General features: G+C 38.6%; 1 long non-coding RNA gene across 1 annotated transcript; it reads right to left on the bottom strand.

Annotated features, from left to right (window-relative positions):
• Window positions 1-4,178: 4,178 nt before the first annotated feature.
• LOC116259237 (uncharacterized) lies at window positions 4,179-7,032 on the bottom strand. The gene is made up of 4 exons (XR_004173892.2): window positions 6,064-7,032; window positions 5,797-5,996; window positions 5,364-5,668; window positions 4,179-5,270 (listed from the first exon to the last, which is right to left on the bottom strand). It is a non-coding gene; the product is annotated as an uncharacterized LOC116259237 (long non-coding RNA).
• Between the last annotated feature and the right edge of the window lie 548 nt (window positions 7,033-7,580).

Raw genomic sequence — 7,580 nt, 5'->3', positions numbered from 1 at the left:
TCTACAGAGTTGGTAAATCTGGTAAAATCATGAGGCTCAACCAAATCCTTTGATCAAGGCCAAAAATATAGAATGTAAATCCCTCAAATGTATTGATCATTTATAAAGGAACCTCAAGATACATCTTCTTGCAAACCTAATCTACAGAGTTGATAAATCTGGTAAAATCATGAGGCTCAACCAAATCCTTTGATCAAGGCCAAAAATATAGAATGTAAATCCCTCAAATGTATTGATCATTTATAAAGGAACCTCAGGATACATCTTCTTGCAAACCGAATCTACAGAGTTGATAAATCTGGTAAAATCATGAGGCTCAACCAAATCCTTTGATCAAGGCCAAAAATGTAGAATGTAAATCTCTCAAATGTATTGATCATTTATATAAAGTAACCTCTCAACCCATGAAGATAAGGGTTAGAGGGAGAAAATATATCTAGTGGAAGTAGATTCGTATGAATCGAACAATGTACATGTCATCTTGTGAGCAAGGGTTGTACTGCAATCTCGTGAGGCTGCCAAATTGAGAATGAGCTGCGTGCCCGCTCGGTTCAGTGCATGCAACACATATCCTCCAAAAAAGAAAAAAAAAAAAAAAGAAGAGGGGATATTTTAAAAATTATTTAAAAAGCGATGCCCTTTTAGTCTTTTAACCATAATGGCACAAGAAAATTTAAATGCACATGCTCTTGAGAAATAGACATAGCTCTTATGAGTGGCGGAGCCACTTTTGGGCTGGCGTGTAACATTTGCCTAACAGCCCATATAAAAGTTATATTTACGTATTAATACCTTGTAAGTTTTACTTATTTATGTATAGGTGTCCATAAAAGTTCCAAAGTTAAACTATTAGGCAAAGAGCAGCGGGTCCAAGAGAACCCATTTATCACCTGCAAACCCGTTCGTATCACCGTGGCAAAGAGCAGCGGAGCGAAAACTCTGTTCATCAGCAGCTTCACGAGGTTAAAAGCCCTGTCCGTTTGGATCTTCCTGGTTATGCAGCGGAGAAGGACGAAGTGAAGACACTCCTTGAAGGTGTCACCGTCTCTAACATAAAGTTTTCTTGCCAAGGGTTCGAACCATTTTCTAGAGGATGAAATGTGTGCGCCTGCTAAGTTTGAATGAGGCTACTCGTTGAAGATTGAAGACCCGGGTCCTCCATCTTCTCATAAGAGGATATATGGGGCAGTGAAATCTGGTAATAAATCTTCTGAAATTTGTCAGGATGTTCGCTACACAGACCTAGCAGCTCAGGTCATGTCCAAGATCGAATTTATCATCAGTTTGGAATGACTTAGTAAATGTGTTCAATCAAATTACATGGGTGTTGGTTAAATATCACTTACAGTGCCATGCATACATTGCTTTGATATATACATGCGTCCAGAGTCCAATCCGTGAAGCATGTGCATTTTCCTGTTTATGTGGAAGTGCAGTAAAGGGAGGGCCGCAGACCCTCCACGCAGACTGATCAGTGGCAGGGATGGGTGTCAAGCCCTCCCTTGCTCCGTCTGACAGCCAGAGTAAGGGAGAAACGTAGGGCCGTCGATGGGAAAGAGAGTAAAAGAAGGCAGGGCGTGCCGGTCGCTGGTGAGTGTCTGTACTGTGTGTTCATCTAAAAGAGAGAATACAAGAGATCTGTGCGATCGTGGATGTAGGAGATTATTGCTCCGAACCACGTAAATCGTTGTCTTCTTCCTTGTTGCTTCTAACCCTCTCTTGAGAGTGCGAGATGAGAGTTTATTGTGTTTTGTTCTTAACATGGTATTGAGAATCCGCCAGTAGTACTCGAAGGGTAACAGCGATAGTTAGCATCGGTAACAGCGATAGTTAGCATCGGGCGGCACCATGGCCGGAGTGAATGGAGAAAGGGAGAAGGGGATCGGTGCCTCACCCACCTTCGCACAGAGAAACGAGCATTTGAAAGCCCTAATTTTTCGTTTAGCTCGGCCTCCCGGTTTTCAATGGTTTGGATTGGAGTCTTCCACATTGAAATTCCACTGGATTGTGGTTCATATTGGAATGTCAAACTGAATTGAGGTAAGTCGATTTCCCAAATGACTTTCCCACCAACGTCAACCGCGCCTCCACTTGAGCTTGCTCAAGTAAACTCATTTAGTTAAACAATTGAAGCTGGAGTCCGGTCACGAGGATGGCTCGCTTCAGCTTCATTACGCCTGTCTAAAAACACGTTTAAGAAATCTTTAAGACTACTTTGTTAAAAATTTGTTGACCTCGTTTTGTTTGCTTTCGAATCAGTCTTCATGTTTCAGACTTCAATGGCATCACTGCTAGAATTCTTTTACAAGTTAAGAAAAAACATTTTTCAGTCATGGTACTTAGGTAAGCCTAAGCTCAAGCTCAAGTTAAATTAAGCCCGGTCAAGCCAATCATGAGTTAGTGAAGTGGAGCACGACTCAGGTTCAAGCTAGGCTTGAGTTGGACATTTCAAAGCTCAAACCACAACCTTCCCGTCTTCTTCTTACGGAAACATTCATGGTCAAGGAAAGTTAAGATAATGTCTTAAGTTGTTAAGAACAAGGGACATTTTTAACTTTTACCATGTGGTTATCCTCAGAAATCTCTCTCTCTCTCTCTCTCGCAAATTTTGTTGCCTTGAGCATTTCCATGTGGCTATCTTGGTTTGAGGTTTGGTGGTTGAGGTTCACCCTCATCGTCAAAAAGTTGTTTGCAGCTAGAAGTTACACTTTTCTAAGTCGAAGAAAGCGTTCTATTTTTATATCAAGAAGCAACCTATAGTGGAAAGAAAAAGAAATTCTTGTACATCAAAATATTGTCTTAATTTTTTTTTACCCATCTTACCAAATTCCCCAAATTAGTTGGCTTGTCATGGTACAAGAACTAAGAAAGTGGAATAGTAAAAAAAAATCAAATTCAAAACCTTTAACCTACAAAATATCAGATGCTATGACTAAAAATGAGTAGCTTAAGAAAGATTGTTAAGTAGACCCAAAATTAAAAGCCAAATGTTGAAATGCATGTTTGCTGTCATCTTTCTCTTGAGTGATGAGAACATGGAATCGTGAAGAATATTCAAAAGAACTACATCCATAAGAAGTCCAACATAATAAATTTCTGGCTAGCGGCTGAAGATAGTCCATGTTAAGCCACTATTTTCGAGCATATAGATAATAGAAATCAACCTCAGTTTTGGTATGTTATAAAGCAACATTAACAGGATTGACCTGAATCAGCTCATTCAAACCAAATTAGTGCAAACTGATTCAGTTAGGTGGCATTTTGAACTACTTTTTAATATTTCAATGATTTTGAACTACTTCCTTTTTTTCTTTTACTGATTTACTGGCTTAGCCAATTCACCCAATTGGCAGCTTCACTGACTTGTTCTGTAAACAGATTTTCACTAAATGCTAGTGGATCACAAATCTGAAAGCAAACCAGAGGAAGCAAAACCAATTCCATGCTTGCAGCAACCGAAAAGGAAAGACAGTTAATTCTTCAAACTAAGTTGACTGTAAACTGTTAATCAGCTTGAAAACTTCCACAAGGGACATCTCAAATTCCTACTTTCGGAGCAAGTACTAGTACATATGATTCATGGAATTATAAAAAGAAAAGATTCTCTACAATGTTTTGGATGGATAATATGTTCCTTTTATCCTCAATTAAGAAGGTTATCAGACTATCAGTTTGTAGTAGACATATTTCCCAATATAGACATCTTGAACATATAGAAAATATTCATACCAAAGGAGAAAATGAATCTTGTCCATAAAAATGCTTATAAGCTGTTTGAGCCAAGCCATCTGTATCTTGTCTCTTTTTTATTTTATCAAAATTTTATTTTTCTTCCATACGGTATTAGAGCAGACATTTTCAATAAATTAGGTATTTTTTGTATTTTGATAATTTTATGTTTGTTCTTTTATCTGAAGACTATATGTATCACGATATCGTATTTTGATTCATGTATTTTGATAATTTTATGTTTGTTCTTCTCCTCAAAACATTTTGAAGACAATCTGTGAACATGGGTATTAGTTACTGACAATAATTAAGAACAGAGAACTTTAACTATGAAAGATATTAGGAATCATAAAAGCAACAAACCAACCAGAAAATCCAAGCTAAATAACAACCACGTTGAACAGTTTCATAGAACCTTGAAATGTTTCTTGAAAGTTTAAAGCGTGACTGTTAAACTTCCATGATTCTCAATTTGACGAACTGAACATTCAATGTTGAATACAACTTAACATCCATAACACATTTGTTGACATCTCTCGCTGCAGAAACCAACAAGGGTCCTAAAATTCACCGACTAAAGTTTCAAGAGTCATACATTAAAATGAGATCCATATTCAGAATTTGTCAGTGCATTCGCCAACATATAACTGAGTAAAGAAGAAACCAGGAAATTGATCCACGGTGTTATTCTTGAAAAAGCATAAAGAATCAAAATTTTGAACAGCTCATGTAAAAAAGAAAAAGGAAAATTTGATGGTATTCACCAGCCCAACTCTTGACCGAATTTCTGAAGACTGCATGTCTTACAGATTCTACAAATAGGATCTCTTTAAGTACGTCACAAACCACTGCTTTATTTGAAGGGTTTTAGAGTGGTTTTGACTGATAAAACTATCAGTTTTCCCCTCATGGAAATGAAGACCAAAGTTTAACTGTTTGCATTTGGCAAATGAGGATATCAATGTGAAGAAATCTTTTGCACAACCACCTAACCCAAGGTTGCACTAGCTAGCTCTCTCTGTCTCTAGCCCTCATCTCTTTCTTTTTTAAAGAAACAAATTTTTGCCAAATTTTCTGCTGAAATTATGTTTGGAACTTATTCTACAGATACACATACACTCATGCGAAAGGTGGAGAATAGCTTCAAGTAACTATAGTAGCAATATAAGTTTGCAATATTAGTTTGAAGTAACATACACACACACATAGCACAAAGACATGCACAAATAATATCACAATATCTATGTAGTAACCATTCTTTTTTTGTTGTCAATAATATTGAAGCCAACTTCATGCTGATGCTGTGATACTTGCAAAAAATGTCAGCCAGTTTCGTTACTGCACCAATCTCTAAGAGAAAATTTGGTAGAAACTAAATCTTGTAACGAAATAAACTGAAATTATTGTAATCTCATCAAAGACCAACCTGAAACCCGAATACATAGTGCAAAATATCTGCAGTCCTTGTTGCTGGCACAAAGAAGGTATTAGGGAGCTTTGGTAATCCAAGTAGTATCTGGGTGTGAAAGAACGACTTTAACCTGACAATAGACATAAAGAAGCCATCAAAATAAGATCCCTAAACAAAGATTCAAGCTTCCACAATCTTGCCTCTTGAAGTAAAGCAACCATACTTGTTAAAGATGGAGATTCAATGGTACAATGTTACAAGCAACTAGATCCTTTCATATTGCAGCATCTGATTCCATAATCCTCTTCAACTAGAGAGATGAATTTTCTGCTATTCAAGTGTAGCCTTTGTTTCCGGACTAGTAACATCTTAACATAAGTGTAGTATTTCTGCTTAACTCAAATCAGCAAATAGAAAGAAGAAAAGGTCACAAGAAATACCACACAGATCAATTTTTTGTCCATCAGAGTCATTGATGCGAAACTTCTTTGCATATTTATCAATGTTATAATCGCTTGAAGAAATGACCTGCAAGATTTTTTGGTCAGATCAGCATGAAGACCAAAAACTTGAGAACTTCCAAAAACTTGACGCACTCCAAGAAAAACTTCTCTCAGGTATCGTATCAAATACTTAACGCGCAGAAGAGATCATACCAGATCTGCAGTACACATGAACCATTCGCGGTGTGTATGAACACATCCATATCCAACCCACTTCTCAATCAAGGTTAAGTTTACTGAAGAATCACCTCACGGTTTTAGAGCAATCAGAGAGAATGAGAGAAATATCTCCGTTGTCGAGAGAGAGAGAACCTGTGAGACTCTCACTTTTGACGATGTTGAAGGACACTCCCCTGTAACCAGAGCAGGGACGAGTGAAGAAGGGAGAAGAAGCATAAAGAAGATGTTGAAGAAAGGCACCTGTAAAAATAGGCCGACAGCAGAAGAGGCACCGCATCAGCAGCTCCAAGCAGCGAAGTCCATGTCAGTCCAATGTCGTCCATAAGTAGCTCTGTCTCTTGAAATCAGGTCTCTTCTTGTATTCTGAAAAACAAGCTCTCGCTGGGGAGAAATAGATCGCTCGACATCAACGGGACCAAGGGCAGTGTCGGAGCTACCAGATGAACGATGACGGGCTTCATCGACGTTCGAGAACGCTATGGAGGCAACGGCGGAGAGGCAGTGACTCGTCAGTGTTCCCGCAGCTCCGACGGTGGGCCGAGGAACGCCGTCACTGTATTTGGGTTTTCTTGAACAGAAAGGCTAAAGACAATTGGCAGCACGTCTTTTTTTCTTTTCTTTTTTTTCTCTCTCTCTCTTTTTTCTTCTTTGAACGAAGAACCAAAGGGGAAGAAAGTGAGGAAGATCATTCGACCATAAGATTCCGTGTCAGGCGAGTTGAAAAGGACTACTGCACAAAAATAATTTTGCTGGAACTCAACCGTCAGGAGATCATTCAAATTCAGGAAGCGACAAACAAGAAGTAAATACATCACTCTTCTTCTCCATCATCCATTCAAGCTGTAAAACGACCCAAGTGAGAAGAAATTACAGACGTAAGGTTGTGGGAGCGGTGGGTGAAGGGAAATGAATGTAATGTCAAGAACCTAACGAGGAGGAGATGTCCACTGCATATTAATTGCCAAGAACGTACTAAATTAAGTAGACGATCGAGGAGTCGCCTTCGAAGTCACCCTCACTGTAATTGCTGCCAGCACTTCACTCATGGCAGTGTTACAAGAGGAGATGATGAATCACCAGGCACCATATCTCTCGACTCTTCTCAGGAAGAAGGTGGCGAAGAGAAGAGGACTTCGAAATTGTTGGGGGTGGCCCTCTAACCTTGGCTTTCTTCACATGAAAAGAGCAGAGCATGCAGAGCAGCAGAAGCACCACTTGGAATTGGATTTAAGAGAAACCAATTGCATATTGGATTTAAAGGGCTGAAGGCAAGCAAATACAGTAAAGTAAAATTAATCAGATGGAAAAGTACAGAATCAAATATATGACTGCAGATCAGCATCCCATCTCCATGACTTCAAGAGTTTGATTGGCCCCTACAGCCTAACGATTTCTAGGTAGTACTTCCTACTTCAACTGGAAATCGTCGCGTCCATAAAAATCACACCGCATGGGTTAATGTTTCCCACTGATTTGGAGAAAATTCAAGTAATTACTTGGATTGTTTTACTCTTACTTGTCAGTGTTTCTCTGACTTACCAGAGTACAGAAGAAAAAGAAAACATAATTCCTTGTACTAGTTGTCGATATAAATTTAATGTCAATTGCCCCTGTATTTTCTTATTAATTTAAAAGGCCAAAAGATGGGAAAGGTTAGTCAATGTACTTCTGTCAATAATAAAGAAAGGCACTTGAGGTGTTTTTTATATTGTTGACACGACCCCAGTTGTTTTCATGGTTAAGCAAATGGTTCGAGA

The sequence above is a fragment of the Nymphaea colorata genome, chromosome 8 (genome assembly GCF_008831285.2).
Source record: "Nymphaea colorata isolate Beijing-Zhang1983 chromosome 8, ASM883128v2, whole genome shotgun sequence".
In the NCBI taxonomy this organism is placed as follows: Eukaryota; Viridiplantae; Streptophyta; class Magnoliopsida; order Nymphaeales; family Nymphaeaceae; genus Nymphaea; species Nymphaea colorata.
This window is presented reverse-complemented; position numbering and strand designations above follow the sequence as displayed.